The sequence below is a fragment of the Brienomyrus brachyistius genome, unplaced genomic scaffold, assembly GCF_023856365.1.
Source record: "Brienomyrus brachyistius isolate T26 unplaced genomic scaffold, BBRACH_0.4 scaffold27, whole genome shotgun sequence".
In the NCBI taxonomy this organism is placed as follows: Eukaryota; Metazoa; Chordata; class Actinopteri; order Osteoglossiformes; family Mormyridae; genus Brienomyrus; species Brienomyrus brachyistius.
In genome coordinates, this window is record NW_026042306.1 from 5,939,331 (window position 1) to 5,956,720 (window position 17,390).

Sequence of the window (17,390 nt, forward strand, 5' to 3'; positions counted from 1 at the left end):
CCATGTTCAGTACAGCAAGCTGTTGAGTTGAACGACAGCATTTTGAACATGTCACAGCAATGGGCCCTCTGTCAATGGTGGAAAACAAATGCAGCGTGATATCCAACCATGGCAAAGCTAACAAAGTGCTTTCTGTGTGTTCCGGCAACATCTACACCATCAGAACGTCTATTTTGTGCAGCAGGAAACATTGCGTCAAAGCGGATGGCAAGCCTCAGTTCTGAGCATGTTGATATGCTCATTTTTCTTCCTTGCAACCACCACATGCTCATTTAAAGGCTGACACACACACACACTCATTCTCTAACACACTTGAACACACACATGCTCTCACTCACACTTACACACATGAATATGCACACACCATTCCTACCTCATCCAGGAGATACAATCCTGTCAGAACATTTTTTATGCCTCCTATAAATGTACAAAAATACAGAGCGTAAAGGCCATTTTAATTTGTGCCTTACTTTATATAGATATACATATACCTTTTTTCAGTAATTTGATTTGATATTATTTCATTTTGCATTTAAGAAAGTGTTTTGTTGAAAAAAAATTACATATATATACATAAATGCACTAAAATGGTTTAGTTCTTTTGTCAGTTGTTGTATATGGAGTTCAATCACTAAAAATGTTCCTATAAAGGAAACCCATGAGTTCATTCATTTTAAGAGACCTATTTTTTTCTTTTTCGAATAGTTACTATTGTTTTTTAATAAGACAAAAGTATTTCTTATCCGATTAATCGATGGAATAAACGATAGAATATTCGACTACTAAAATAATCGATAGCTGCAGCCCAAAATTTAACCCTTTCTGTTTCCACTGCATTTGGTCAAATCAAAATTCCATGATTTTCCTCCATTCAGACTCTTATATAGATATACATCATCCCCCCTTGGCTCCAGGGGGGGTTCATTGGGAATTAAACCTTTGTTGTTGTTCGGCATTAACAAGAATGGGCTCAATTTCGGACAGAGTAAACTCTATTTATTCTCTATTCGCATGAAAGACATAATTTCTCAGTTCGTTACCACAACTGTAAAATAGTAAAAATTTTATTAATGGAGACTTGAAGTTTCCCAGACAGTTGCAATAACTCTCATGCCTGGTGGTGTAATTCACAAGCTCTGTGCATTAACTGTGCACATTGGCCCTCACTGGTGCCATGCAGCTGTATGCTAGGCTGTTTGTTTTCTTATTTGTTGATCATTCTGCTGTGTGTGTGACCCCATGCAGTATATTTGGTGGGGGGGGGGGGGTGTGTGTAAGGATCGATATAATCTGGTTTATGTGTATGTTATTAGGATACTCAGCTGTTCTGTTTCCCACTATACTACATTTACCAGCATGCTGGGCAGTTTGTACATTCCTGTTGTTCAAGATCTTTGTATCATTATTTTGGATGGACCAGTTACAATGGAGGTCCAGTACTTGGAGAAGTGTCCATTTTGGCAGAGAAGAAAAACACCCAGTCTGACAGCAAAGACTTCTTGTCTTGTATGTACTTTTTTCTTTTGTTATTTTAATTGTGGTTTGTGGTCGCAATTGTGTGTAACTGGAGTGTTAGAAATTACCAGATGGTTTCTACATGCTGACTAGCAGGGGCCAGCGCCTTTTAAACTGATTCATCTTGTCGCTGCACCCACTGGAGGCACAGGAATTACCTGAGACGGGGAAACTGCTCCCTCATCGCCCTGCTGTGTGCCAAGTGTTTTGGCCATAACTGACCTCGCCATAGATTGTTCTGGAACTTCAGCGGAAGCAGCAGCAGGACACTTGTTCTATGCTGCGGAAATGAGTGAAACCAAAGTGAGTGAGTAACCTACACCTATACTGATACGCACACATATCTGTGGCATTGGCAAATCTGGGTTTTAAAGTGGATGCAGTGTAGTGTCTGCTGGATTCAGCTCCAGGAACATCACTGTGCACCAACGATGGGCCCCAACGACAAGCGCTTGATTTTAACTTGTACATTTTTTAAAACTTTTTTTTCTGGTTGTTAATGTGAGTGATTCACCTGCTTATGTTAATATGTGAACTGTGGTATACACATGTATTTGGGAATAAGTGGCTATAAGACCAAGACCTACCCACTACTGAGACCATCCGACTGAAATCAGTGTGGGTGGGAGGGTGGGGTGCTGTAACACCCCCTTTTCCAATATCTTCTGAATTGTTAGTTCTGGAGTCGAAATTCTTTTCTTTTTGGTGGCCATGCCCTACCAATGTGCCAGTGGGGCTGGTAAGCTCTGCCTATGTAGTATTTCAGCTGATTAGCATAATTTCAAAAAACCTACTTTTGTGAGGTAGTCGTACCTCTTCTAACTGACAATTGTGATGTCAGACCAGTCAGACCCCTGAGCTGGTTAATAATTGTTTAAAAAAACACGCTCAAACATAACCTTAATCACGGCAGTTTTAATCAGACAACTAGAACTTGGTGATGCCTTGTCTTCCCATAACCAAATTTGAAGTCCTACATCCCAACACCATTCTGGAGACACAGTAAAAGGTCGGCTGCATTTTGTCAATAGAATGACAAACTACAACTAGTCTGTGCAAAGGGCACACATACAGTAGTCATTTTGAAATAATTAAAAAATAAAAATTACATCATTTTAAATCAGACTAACACTGTTTAGGGTATGGTTTCACAACTAAAAAATTGACCCAAACGATTTTGTTTAATACAGTACTACAGTCTTCATTAGGTATATGTTTTCTCCTTGTGCTCTGCATGCTCAGTGAATTGGGTTTAGTAATGTGTGGATTCATAGGAAAATTGAAAGGACCTCACATTTAATTCTTTGTTTATTCATTTATTTGTTGGGAAGGACGGGACAAGGAGGGCGAGTCTGCACAGCACATCGAGACTCACTTTGTCACTAATTTGCCACCACTCATTTTGTCTTTGTCTCTGTCTGTCAGTCTGTTCCAGTCTATCTGCATTTCTGTGCCAAGACAGGACACAGAGACTTGGCACTTTTCTTCCCCATTCTGAAAAGGAAGAAAAAATACATTCATGAAGAACTCAAACCTATGAAAGCCACCTGTGTGGCGCCGTTAAGGAAGGACCACACTGGGAGAAAAACTGGTTGAATAATGGCCTGGCTGCTGGCTACAAATCCTATGTCGAGCAGTAATGTGGCATTAATGATGAGGGGTGGTGATTTACAGGGGCGGTTTCCCCTAAAACTGAAAAAGTTTTAGGAGATGCCTAGTGTTGGAGGTGAACTGTCTGCTTTTCTGTTTTATGGTGAACTACCCCTTATATATACTATTATATGTACTAGAGGGAGCCTCCGCAAGAACAGTGAGCTGGTTCAAAGCCCTGGCGGCAGCCTACTTGTATTTGATGAGCTAGTTGCCCTGGATCAGTTACGCCGTCCCATTTGTGATGTGACACACAAAGAGGAGCCAGTTCCTTGGCTGAACTAGGGTAGCGCAAGCTAAATCCCTGGGATCCCAGCTAGATAAGATTATAACAACTCTGAGCTGTTAGTTGAGTTCTCCCCAAATGAGCTTGACAGGCCGAATGGCCTCCTCTCCTTTGTAAATTTATCATGTTCTTATGTAGGTATAAAAATAACTGACCATATGATAAAATGATTTTGTCTAATACAGGACTACAGTCTTCATTAGGTATATATTTTCCCCTCGCACTTTGTATGGGCAGTGAATTGCCCCTACTCACGTGTGGTTTCATAATAAGAAAAATGAAAGAAATGAATACACAGATATATATATTTATTATATATATATATATTTGGAAGGAGGGGAGATTTCTTTATGGACGCAAAGGCTCATTTCACATTTTTCTTCTGCATTCTGAAATGGAAGAAAAAAAAAACATTCATGAAGAACACAAACCTATAAAAGGTACTTGTGTGACACTATTAAGGAAGGATCTGACTGGGAGAAAAGCTGGCTGAGTGATAGCATTTACAGCCGGCAGCCAGGCAATGTCGAGCAATAATATGGCATTAATCAACAGATGAGGGGTGGAGATTTAAATATTCTAGAGGGAGCCTGGTGGGGACCTACTTGTGTCGGATGAGCCGGCCTCCCTGGATTATTTGTGCCGTCTCATTGGCCATATGGCAAGTAAAGAGGAGCCAGTTTCGGGGCTGGACTCGATATGAGAACCTCATAAATATCACCGAGTAACAGGTAAGAGCTGGGGAGACAGAGATCATGCAGGGGCCAGAAAGAAGAAGAGCAACCAGCTTAAAACCTTTAAAAAGTCCCTCTGGAGTCCCGAGTGACCCAGTGGACGCTCATATAGATGGAAGGTGAGCCCTCTGCCTCTTACCGAAGGTCATTCGACCGCTGATTATTTCAGGGCTCTTCCTCATGTCTGTCACAGCAACAATGGGCAGACCCCAATTAATAATAGGTCCGCAGAAGTGCTGAAATCAAACAATAAAACACAGAGCTGATCTAACATGCAGCAGGGTGAAGGTACCATTAAAGAAATTCCAGAGGATTCTTACAATATATTAGTGTGAAATTATTAAACAGTAGTCATAAAATTATATTTATATTAACAAAAAAATCAGTTTGTGACTTTCTTCCCGTGCTTTTGTTGGAAGGTTTTCCCAACAGGCACATTTAGACCTCGGAAACACAAAGGAAACAAACAAAAAAAAATTATAAGTGCAATTCTGTGATCACCAGCAGCACTTCTGCAATGATGGACCCAAATGTAAGCAGTGACTTTATGCTTACATCTACAACAAAGCGAAGAGTTTAAGCTACTTATGCACTGATGGCAATCGACAAGGAAAGTTTACATGTTGGATTTTTAAATAAACTGCAAGCGCCTCTGGATGCACATACCTCCTCAGATACTTCTGAACCTCTTTGTTTCTAAGTTGGTTTACAGCTCTCTGAAAAAAATTCCTTGCCATTTTAAAGTCAATGTGCATGCACGTATGTCGCTTTTGTCCAAACTGAAATGTGAAGTTCACAGCAACTAGCTTAAACCTTTAAAAAGTCCCTCGGGAGTCCCGAGTGACCTTGTGGACGCTCACACAAATGGAAGGTGAGCCCTCTGCCTCTTACCGAAGGTCATTCGACCACTGATGATGTCAGGGCTCTTTTTCATATCACTCATCGCTGCTATGGGCAGACCCCAGTTTGCTACTGGGTCCCAGAAGTGCTGCAATCAAACAGAAACATATTCATGCATATTGGATTTTTTTAAACAAGTGCACCTCAAGTACTCCCAAAACTCCTTGCTCTTCAGCTGGTTGGTTGGCAAGTTTGTGAAACAAAATGCCGACCGTTGCAATTGAATATGCATGCTTCTGTGTTTCATTGTGACTCTTTTAAACTGAAATGTGAAGGTGACATCACCCATTCTATAGAAAATCTTTCATCTACAACATTTACTGGTTGGTGATATCTGCTACTTTGAAAACATTTCCATTCTGCGACATCACAAAACTGTTATGAAGTGGAACTTTTTTAAAAGTAGCAACACCATCATTATTATTAATGGAAAGTATATACAATATACAATCTAACACAAAAAAAACTCGCAAATTCCCAAAGAGTCCACTTCGTAATGTTTTTGTGATGTCACAGAATAGAAAATGGGTTTGTGATGTCACAGAATGGAAAGGCATAGCAGACCTGCAACCCTGAAAATTAGATGGGTATTAAGTATTTCTCCATTATGGGTTGGAACTGGGGCCTAATGCTGCATTCCTATTAAACTCGTAAATTCCGTATTCCTTGTCAGGAATTTCAACTGGAATGCCCCCAGAGCTCTGAATTCAAAAGGGCTGCGCCCTTTATCAACAGACGTTAGTTTGGTACTGTGTATTAGCACTCATGTCTTATTTGTGACTCATTGAATCAGTTGTACACGCAGTACTGTCCAACTGCTATCTTATGCTCAGAACACTACGTAATGTGTTACCAACTGATATTGCTAACAGTGGCTGACAAATTACTGGGCTAGAATTGGGGCCTGTTTCATTAAGCAGGATTTCTTGCTTAAGTGGACAACGTGTCAGATTTAAGGCAGTCTGGGCTAAATATAAGTGGACAAAGACAAAGGCCATTTAAACTTGGGTGAATTAAATCTGACAATTTAGCTGGGTAAGCAAGGAGTCTTGGTTTTTGAAACGGATCCCTGGTATTGCTAAATGGCTTTCCAACTACCTGTACTGGAACACTGTTATCTTGTGTTTGTGACGTCTTTCCCAGCTCCCAGCGAGTTCTGACATCCCAGATAAAAGGAATGCAATCTAATTTTACGTGTCACAGCACTTACATGACACATAGTACTTGTGCTGATGACTATGTATTATGTGGCTTAGTGAGCAAGCTATGCAGAAACATAATAAATAGATGTCTAATAAAAATCTCAGTGCCAGCGGCATAGAATGTCTGTCTCAAATATGGTACTCAAAACTGCCGAACTACTGTACTTGGATGTATGTCTCTTTATATATATTCACCAGTGCATATCTATGTATATGTATTATGTATATACAGTACTGTGCAAAAGTCTTAGGCACTCAAAAGAAATGTTTACCGCTGTTTTTCTGGGTAATAAGTGCACATTTTCTTAGAACAAAAAATATAATTTGACATAAGAACATATGAAAATTACGAGTAACACGATAAAAACTAGTATAAATGTCTTCTATTCTCCAAAAAGTTACTGATATCTACTTGGATAGCTAGATGAACACCACTTCAGCACCCGAACCATTCTATGTATTTATTAAATTTCACCAACAGCTCGCTTAATTAGTTAACTTAATTAGTTAAAAAAGTGAACGAGATATTGAATAGATATATGAGGTGGGCTAGTGGTCAGGTCAAAAAATACATGGGTGTATTGTATGGTTGCTGGAAATAATAGGGTTATTTTAGCAGAGGTTTTGAAATGGCTAAGCTGACGCATTTTGCTAGGCGTAACAGCATAGTTTTACACCAACAGTTATTTGAACATAATTTTTTTTTGGCTGCCTAAGACTTTTGAACAGTACTGTGTATAATCTACAGTTTACTTGTTTTATATTTCAGTTGCTGACATTGCTGCTGCTTTTTCTTGCCTTTAAGGTCCAACGACTATTCTGAGCTCCAAGGTTCATATGGGTGAAGAATGCAAATTCCTGCTTTGGTTACTGACATGAAATTGATGCCATGTTTTGTCGTTCCTTGTTCAGCTGCAAATCTGTTTGAGTGAGCTGGATGAAAGTCTGCTGACAATACAGCCTCCCCCTCAGGGCCTGATTTTGGCTGGCCTGGCAGACCTGAGTCGACCTGCTGACAAGCTGAGTACCATCCAGTCTGCAGTACTGACTGCCACAGGTACAGCACTGGAGTGGGGTGCTGCAATTTTGGTACATTGTGTACGGGGAAAACGAGGTGAGATTTGGCAGAAGTGCAGCACTCCTTGGCTATGTGACCAACCTGTGATAGCTTACCATGGTGGTGAATGGTGCAGGAATTGTTGATATGAGTTTTTATATCAGCCCATCTCTCACCCAGGCTTCATGTGGGCCAGATACTCTCTGATAATTGTCCTAAAGAACTGGAACCTTTTTACAGTAACATTTGTTGGTGCTTCTGACAGTTTCCAGCTGTTCAGAATCTGGAGGTGAGTAGGCCTCTGCTGCTGAAGCAGAAGGAACCGGAGGCAGCAGCGCAGTACTGAGCTCCAACCTTTCCATCTGGTCCCATAGACTAAAAGGATATCTGACCACTTGACTCCACTCCCCTCCAACCCTGTCCAAATCTTTAACCGGAAAATATTTATTTCATTGCTTAAACATTGGTCCTTAGTACACCCCTCTCCATGTGCAGACTCCAGGCACATGAGGTACTGCCAGCACCAAGACCAGGATGGGCTGCATGGGAGCCAGAGCAAAGCTGAACAGGGAGACCATTAAAGATGCCCAGGGAACAGAACAGACTGGACTTGGCCCAATTGTAGTTCCTTAGAGGCAGTTCCAGAACCTCAGACTAGGGCTGTGTCTGAATTTGGGAGCTGCAAACTTTGAAGGACGCGGTCTATAAATGAGTAGCCTTGAGTCATGAAGCGTTTCTCCTATTGCCTAGCCTGGACACACCTACTTTACCTCTGTGCAATGAGTCTTGGGATATGGTGGACTGTGAAGTATCCATCAGGTGGATCCTTCGCGACTTGACAAAAGGAAGACCTGTTTCTACACTGCATTTGAAGGAAGCGTCGAAATAGGACTGCTTTGTCACACCACTGTGACACACACGGACTTCAAATGCAGTCTTCAAAGGATGCACTCCCTGAATTTGGACACAGCCTAGGCACTTACCGTTCGACCATGAACTACTGGGGAGGCACTTACAGCGATAACTTGCCAACAACAGCTGTTTTTCTTATTAAAAGTTTCATCGCACTGATAAATTTCACCTTTCCTCGCAATATTGACAAAAGTTGCAGAGGCTGTAGCAAACTAGAAAGATTATGAAGAAACCCAAACTTTAATCACACAAAATAGTCCAATTCCACCATTCATCCTTTTATTGAAAAGGTGTAGAACCTACAGCAAACTAGGAAGATTCTGAAGAAACTGATCATAATGTTCAAAACTAATCACTGCTCCATTTTAGTATTAGGCTTAGGTGCATTAATGGTTGCTGTCACCTTCTCATCTGTAGGGTGCAGACCCTTTTTGTCAATCTGATGGTTTAAGTTTGCAATGGTGCTTTCCAAAAATTCGCATTTCGAAAGCTTTACTGCAATGCCGTACCTTTCCAGGCAAGTGAGGACTTCATCTAGTTTTTGTACATGTTCTTGCTTTGTGCTGGCAGTGATCAGGATATCGTCAAAAAAATAACATGTGATGTGATCCAGTCCCTGAAGTATCTGGTGCGTCTGCTGCACTAGCTCCAGTTTGCCCTGGCTGCATTGGCATCACCGCCTTCTGCCCACTGTGGGGTGCCCGCCCCTCGCTGGGCCTCGCCGCCTTCTCTGCCGTCACCTCCTCTTCCCGGCCACTGACTGAAAAGACGGCACAATTAGGGCCATGAGCCCCACAGCATCAACTTCTCGAACTTCTCTGAAAAAACAGGACAGGACTTTCAGTATATTTACAAACAAATATTTTACTTAAGTAGAAAGGCCACTTTTACTAGAGCACATTTGCCTGTTTATTTCTGCTTCTACTGCATCATTACCAGATTTTTTTTAATATATAAGGGTTAAAAACATCAACTTTTATTGATTTATGCAACCACATTTGACTGCCACATAAAAATAGTTTTTGTGGTAAATAAGACGACAGGGTTGTAATCTTTGGTCAGCTGGCTGGTGTGAGATTGTCAATTTGAGACAAGTCTGCACTCACATTTACATGTATGTAACAGATTTATTACAGTACCATGTAAATGGTCTGTAGGGTTTGATGTAGCTAATTTTTGGTTTGTAATGGAATAATATAGATTAGCTGTAGGACTTCTTGCTTGAGCATGAGGGTCTGACTGCGTGTAATGCCAGGCGCATAAGAATTGGCAATCTTGAGATAACTGTCCTACACAGCTATTTAATGCTGGTTTGGAGAGTGCATAAAATCAGAACAGAGTGCATAAAATCTTGCAGCCCATGTACTAAAGACAAACTGGCATTTAGAGTTTGCACTTACACTCTGGGCTCCTTGTGTAGTCCGAATTATAGGGTTCCTGGGTCTGGACAGCCCTCCTGTTGCAGTGTGCAGGGGATGGGTAAATTAATGTAATTTACTGGGGCACCATCCAGCCCAGCCCAGCCCCTTCTAGGAATCATAAAACAGCATATTATACATCCTCACAGCTGTCTTGTACTCCATACGTGCCCAGAGCTGATCCTTCTGCTTTCGGAAGCCCTCTCCCGAACCTGATGCCGGTTCTCCCTGACTATTAGTCCTCGAATCTCCAATTTATTATTTGTATGCCCTCAGTTGCGGAGGATTGCGAACACCTGTCAGGTTCGCTCTTGTGTGGGGGGGTGTTACGTGCCGTAAGGTTAGGGGAGGGATTGTCCTGCAGATCCTGATCGTTGCCCAGCTCCCTTCGACTCCGCCTCCCGGACCTGGCCACGCCCCAACCTTCGACGCTGCTTCCGCATCGAGTGTTGAAAAAGCCGTGGCGGGAAATTAGCGGGAGCTCTGCTCACTGTTGGTTGTTATTGGATCGCTTGTGTGTTGATTAATTGTGTATGACAGATTTCTGGTTTCCTGGTTTTGACTCTCGCTTTGCCCCTTCCGTACCTTTGCCTTTGGTTTTGATTGTTTACTGGTTTTGATCTCTTGCCTTCCTCCTGACTACTCTCTTTGCCTCGCCCCTTTGGTTACTGTGTTTCGGCTTTGGTGTGTTCTGTATGTTCGTTTCTGTTAAGTGCGTAGGGAGTGACTGCTATTTTGTTTTGCGTACGTGTGGCTTATTCTGTGTTTCGGTTAGGGAGTTAGGCTTAGTCTGTGTCATTTCTTTTTCTCATCTTTTCGTTTTGTTTAGAATTAGTTTAGTTGGGGACGTGTTCGGTAGTGCTGTTTTGTTTATTGTTTTGGCTGTGTCACTCCCGAAGTCTGTGGCCCTATTTTTTTGTGAAAATCTTTGCGAATAAACATATAAAAATACAAGAAAAGATCCCTTTGTGTCCCGTGTTCCCTTCTCCCATCCCCTGGTTGTCTCGTTTTCCCCTCTCCATTCCCTTTACCTTTCTGACGGTCCTCAACCCTAGACTGAGGATCGTAACAGAAATTGCTGTTTGGGCAGCATTGGCCCAAAGCCCAGGGGAAGGTGTCAGAACCATTTTGCAATTCTTGCTCCTCCATAATACGAATAATTTCAAAGTCCATTCGCTGGCTGACCTCCGAGAGTTTCACCAGGTATCCAACACACTGATGATGGAGGACATCACTTTAACGCTCTGGGGTCTAAGGGTAGGGAACATACTTTGACTGACTGGGGCATGATCACACATTCCATTCAATATCAAACTTATTTCATGGCAAATAAATAATTTCTTATAAATTTGTTTTGGCATTACACTCATCTTTATTTTAATGTACTTTGTAAATATGGCAGATTTATGTGAAGTTCGTAATTTGCCATCAAAGTATAGAAATTACAAAATGTAGTTTAGAACACTTGCAGAAACATTATAAAAGTACATAGTAATCAATGGTGGAAGTTTGTTTTGATCTCAGATATCTGATCACCAAAGTCTTGGCTACATGAAGAAAACATGTACTGTACAATACATGAAGAAAACTTACTGTACTGTACAATAAAGTATTTTACTACTGCTTCTTCCTCAGCTCCCACTGTTTGCTAGCACATGCATTTTTTGATTTCTTAGTGCAATCTGTGCTTTATTTTTTTGTGAAATGTAAGTGCAGTATCTGTTTATTAAGTGCTGTGGTTTAATATGTACATTATTATTTCAGTACTGTGTATACTGTCCTTAATGTCTTGCCTCTCTCGTATAACTTGAGATACGCCCAAATTGACTTGCAACAAGTGGTCCTGGTTCCAAATGCGGAAGTGGATGGATACCTGTATTTTATATGCTGTAGTGTGCTGGGTGTCAGACATTGCAATGCACCTTGCTTTGATTTTTACCCGTTAGATCAGAGGGAGGTAATCTTATCCAGAAAGGGCCACTGTGTATGATGGTTTTCACTGCAACTCTCTGAACAGCGAACCTAACGGTTATCCCAATACCTTGATCTTGCTAGCATATTTAAATGTGTACCTATTCAGGAATAGAGTGGTGAAGGCATTCAGAGGAGGACTGATGATTATCAGAGGGAACAAAGGGGCTGGGTACTTGTCATTCAATGCGGTATAGCTGGTATCTCGTGCAATATTATTTATTCACAGTCTGCTATCATAATTTGGGAATTTCCCGCTTCGTCTTACCGTATATAAAAGAATGGGCCAATGTACGGTAAATTGCATTGTGAATAACATTTCTTAATACAACATCACAAAGCCAATTTAATAAATTCAAATCCTGGGAAGAGCGCTCCTCAGATATGAGTTCTCGGGTTAGTGTTAGCAGACTATAGGCGAAACCACCTTAAGTGCTATCTGTTACTGTTTATTAAATTAGCATTAGAATGGAGAGGTTTTTAATATCTTTTGTCCTTGTAGCTGCTAAATACACTCATTATTAAAGCCATAAAGTTGTCTGCCTGCTACATTGGAATCTCCACTGAGTAAGTGTTTTTGGTGGATTTTATTTAACTTTATATAAAATGTATCATCATACATGAACAAGCACCTCACAAAACAAAAAGATTTCATTTTCATAATTAAAACTTTTGAATGGTAGGCCTAGTGTGTGGATCAGAGACAAGATCTTGACACCTCATTAACTATAATTTGTTCTGTGAACAGCTCAGATACCACCTTCTCCAAAGTCTTCTGCATAAAATAGAAATGGGATTCAGCGCGACTCCACTAAATTTGGATTAGCTGGAGTTCCTTTGTCATCAGGAGCTGTATCTTCTGCAGGCCCTGTCTAATCACATTGAAGTACCTCCTGCTATCACCCTGGCTTTGCAAGAGCTCTTTGACCTTGTGAGGGCACATCTGGAACGTCCAGCCCCATGTGTCACACAAGAAGTCACTGCCACCAAAGGACGACCCAAGATTTTGATTGAAGAACAACGTTTGAAAGAAATGCTCCATACACAACTTCCTGTGCCTTGCATAGCCACACTGATGGGTGTTTCAAGAAGAACAATCTTAAGAAGAATGAAAGAGTATGAGCTCTGTGTTAGGGACACATATAATTCCATCAGTGATGAGGAACTTGACAATTTGGTTTCTTCTGTCAAGAATGATCTACCAAATGCAGGCTACAAGATGGTCAGAGGGAGGCTGCAGTCAATGGGCTACAGTTCGGTGGAGAAGAGTTGCAGCCTCCATGCATAGGGTTGATTCCATGAGCATCATATCAAGGTTGTCAAGTCTCGGCTGTGTTGTACGCAGAATGTACTCTGTACCAGGGCCCTTGTCTCTGGTACAACGTGGACACAAACCACAAGTTGATCCGGTTTGTATTAACAGCAAATTTATTTGAAGTTTGTTCATCTACAGCCCTGGGTGGATTGGTGTGAGGTGGTGGTGGGACTTTGGAGAAGATTTCCTGCCGATCAACACTGGCAGCTTATATCTATGTGTCATGGAGGTCTCGGGACTCACAGATATTCAGAGACATGTGGATAGTTTACCAGTGTTTTTCAGCAGGAAATAGTTGTTACTACAAATTGTCACCCCCCCCCCCCCACAGAAACTGGATCTGGCTATAGTGGGAAAATCTTTGTTTTTTTTATTATTTGTGAGAACTTGAAAGCCCTTAAATTGCTTTCAGCAAAGTAAACAAAACTTGGAAAAAATATATGCTCATTCACCAGCAGTTTCTAATCTGGGGTCTAAAGTGGTCAGGCTTGCAAGTGTATTTGGTTATTTGTCTATCCTAGCCTGTTGCAGTGTATATTTCCTGTATATTTTGCATGTAAAAATGTTGTATGTTATGTCAGTGCTTAATATCATCGTGTAGTCTTCATGAACTTTGTTTTAACCCGACTTAATGGCTTTCTTCATCTTGGCCAGGGACTGCATTTGAAAAGTAGCCACTTGACAAAAATTGGCACGTTTTCAGTAATGCCAGCAACAATAGTGATAATGAACACCCCTCTAACTGACTCTCAGTTGGTTTAGAAAAAAAGACTTTTAAGAGAAAAGAAAGCCTTCCTTTGGTTTTGCATTTTTCTCTTTTTTGTTAGCTGTGCACATCATATCAGAAGAATACATCACAATTAAATTAGTTAAGAAATAACAGATTACGTATATATACGTATATACAATATTAAGGTGATAACAACAACCCTCACTGTCTCTTGGTGCTGGTTCAGACAGGGCATTCTGCAGCAGGGACACCACCCGTCGTGCAGCATCCTGTAAATCTCCCTATCACAACAGCCCACACAACAGAATAACATTAGTGTATGATTCAGTAGGGCTAGTCCGGGTCTGGAAAGTAGTTGGGCCAGATTTTCAAACCAAGAAATTTAGCTGGGCCAGACATTTTCAGCGGCCCAGTAAGCAGCAGGTAATGGCATTTTAAACAAACACAAATCAAGGTACATTATTTTAAAAAGATACAACTGAACAGAATCTGAGAGCAATATTTTTTTCCACTTCTGCAATAAGAAAAATATTTTGGTCGTATCTGACCTACACACATCTCAAAGTGCATAAAAAGAAAAAAAATGCTTATTAGATGGTAAACTGCCAGACATAAAGAAAAAGGGAAAAATCGGCTATAATCTTCATCCGCTTAACTGTAGTGATCCATTTCACCCACACAGGCATGATCACCATAAGCGGTTTCCACATTATTGTCGAGGTGACTATTCACTTTACCTCTACTTTCTCCGACATCTTCCTGATTCTGCCGCCAACAAGGGGCTCATAGGGTGGAGACTGAGGGTGTTAAACAGACCAATCTTACTTTTGTCCCTGAATGCAAGAAATAATGTTGTATTTATCAGTCAAAAGTCCAGCACCAAGAAAAGCAACAGAGCGACAATAGAAACTGCAATAATAATGGAAGTGCGCCGCCCTACCGGGAAGGAGGAGTGATGGGAGTCCAGGTGGTGGCTAAGCGCGCGTGGGGAGAGGCGTCGTACTGTGAGGCTTTATGAACTTCCGATGGGGCAGTGCTCTCATACAGGGGGGAGCCTGAGAGGGGCACTGTGGCCGCGTGCGAGAGCCCTGGGTAATGAGTTGTAGAGCTGCGCAGGAACTGAGAGCCCAAGCTGTTGTACATTCTACTGGACTGGGAAACTGGAGTGAGCGAGGAGGAGCTCATTGACCACAAACCGGGATACTGGCTGTGTGTGAGCAATGGGGTGGAGATTAAGGAAAGACGTTAAATCAGCATGCAGTGTTGCCTGGAAAAAACAACAAATAGTGTCACTGTACTAAAACAATATCAAAATAATGCCTATTTTTTATTCATTTTACTTGTAGAGTGCAAAGTACAAAGGAAAACAAAGAGTAACTATGCTGAAATAAATCAAAGCATGTCCCAGAATGCAGTGATGGGCCTGAATGGATCAGGACAGAAGAAGGTAAAAGACCTGTTAACGAGGTGAGACGATGCAGACACAGGCCAGGATGTGGGTATAGGCGAGAACAAGAGGGAAGACGGGGGCCCGAGACTCAGCATGGGGGCAGGTGGGGGAGGGGAGGCACAGGCTCACCTGGAGCTGCTCCCGGAGGTGCCGCTATGACTCATGGGTAACATGCCGGAATGGGACGGCACCTGTAGGCTGGACCAGTTGTCATGGGACGGCAACATGGACAGACAGGTAGACGAGGTGTCTGAATAAGCAGCTGCAAGTATAAAACAATAAATGAAGCAGGTATGTGGTGGGCAGTGTCCTTAATATGGTCAGTACAGAAAAGGCATGTCATCATGTTATGTATATACTACCTCCAGTTACTTAATGCCTAACTTTAATACAGTGATTGATTTGTTCACTGCTGTAGCCTGTGTCAACTTTCCTTTCAGACAGATGTAAAGTCCTTTCTGTTTTTGTTCTGCGGAGTTTCTTTTGAACAGCATATGGCTGAATTCTGTTAAACCTCAGACTGAAGAAAATTGTGTTAATTGAAAAGCAAATATCAAAAACTCAGTCCGCAGAAATGTTTTTCAGAAGATTTCTGTGGACTTTTGGAAATTTCACGAAATTCCATCGCTCGATTACATAAACACTGAGTGAGATTTCATTGCCATTACTGCAACATATGAAGAGGATTATGACTTATTACTTTAGGTTATCGGACTGAGTGAGTTTTGGAAATTTGCTCTTCAATCGATAACTGAAGCAGGGCTGCGAATGCAGAGGTTATATATGTCGCATATCAACAGAACTGTATGTGTATGTCTTGTCTTAATTATTTTGATTAAATGTCTGACTATTCCCAGTATGTGTGAATATACTTGGCCAAATAAAGCTGATTCTGTTTCAGTTAGAGGGTAATCGTTGGTGTGCTGTACTATCGTGGTGACCCACACAGAAAGCTTAGGACCATGATTTCAGTGTGCGCTTGTGTGAGGGGACAGGCAGGACGGCTGCTCACTGGGTGATGCACTCCTGTGGGTATAGGGGCTGGGGTAGGGTGCGGAGCGGTTACTCCTCAAGGAGGAGTAACGGTCACAGCCGTGGGGGGAGGAGAGGGAGAGGGTGCTCCCAAACTGGGGGTGTGGGTTTGATGAAGAGCAGAGAGACCCTGAGCCTGGGATGAACCAGCTGCCTACTGAACCAAAAGCGGATAAAGACAGAAACTAGAACCTCAAACTAAACAACACAAACAACAATATCAAGTTATATTCAATCATTAAACAGTTATATATTTAATCTAAACAATAGTAATAAATATCGCTCTGGGCAATTTAGCAACTCCAATTAGCCTCAGCATGTTTTTGGACTGTGGGGGGAGACCGGAGTACCCGGAGGAAACCCCATGACGACATGGGGAGAACATGCAAACTCCACACCCATGTGACCCAGGCGGAGACTCGAACCCGGGTCCCAGAGGTGTGAGGCAACAGTGCTAACCACTGCACCACCATGCCGCCCCCTGTATGCTATTTCATTGTATAAAAAGAAACTTACTGTACTGTACAATAAAGTATTTCAGGATGCTGTGGACTGTGTTTGTGGGTGAGCTGCAGCTGCATGTTCCTTACATTTTTTTATCAACACCAGCACCGTGAGGTTTGGCCTGGACTGGGTCCTGTCCTGCACGGTTGAAGGCATGTTGACTGATGGTCAGCCACGTGTTCTGTTGGATCCCACAGAAAGGAAATGGGAATCCCATTTGGATCGGATGCTGACAGTTGGAAAAAAAACTTATGTCTGTGTGTTATGAAGGAATATCAATAAATGTTTCCGAAAGGGGATGACTCATTTGATGACTCAAATTATTTACGGCTTATGTTATGGCTGCCAATGTACAGTCTTTACTGAAGTCTGACTTCTTTCTAGTCACCTTTAATATAGATTGGACACTCTCTATGCAATGTGCAATGTGCAATACTTATATAGATGGTAAATGTTTACCTGCTGTGGGGCGGCATGGTGGTGCAGTGGTTAGCACTGTCGCCTCACACCTCTGGGACCCGGGTTCGAGTCTCCGCCTGGGTCACATGTGTGCGGAGTTTGCATGTTCTCCCCGTGTCGTCGTGGGGTTTCCTCCGGGTACTCCGGTTTCCCCCCACAGTCCAAAAACATGCTGAGGCTAATTGGAGTTGCTGAATTGCCCGTAGGTGTGAATGGTGTGTGAGTGTGCCCTGCGATGGGCTGGCCCCCCATCCT

At 42.0% G+C, this 17,390-nt stretch overlaps 1 long non-coding RNA gene across 1 annotated transcript; it reads left to right on the forward strand.

Annotated features, from left to right (window-relative positions):
* The first annotated feature begins 5,107 nt into the window (after positions 1-5,107).
* Positions 5,108-8,419, forward strand: LOC125720998 (uncharacterized). The gene is made up of 2 exons (XR_007385642.1): positions 5,108-5,408; positions 7,200-8,419. It is a non-coding gene; the product is annotated as an uncharacterized LOC125720998 (long non-coding RNA).
* The last annotated feature ends 8,971 nt before the right edge of the window (positions 8,420-17,390 follow it).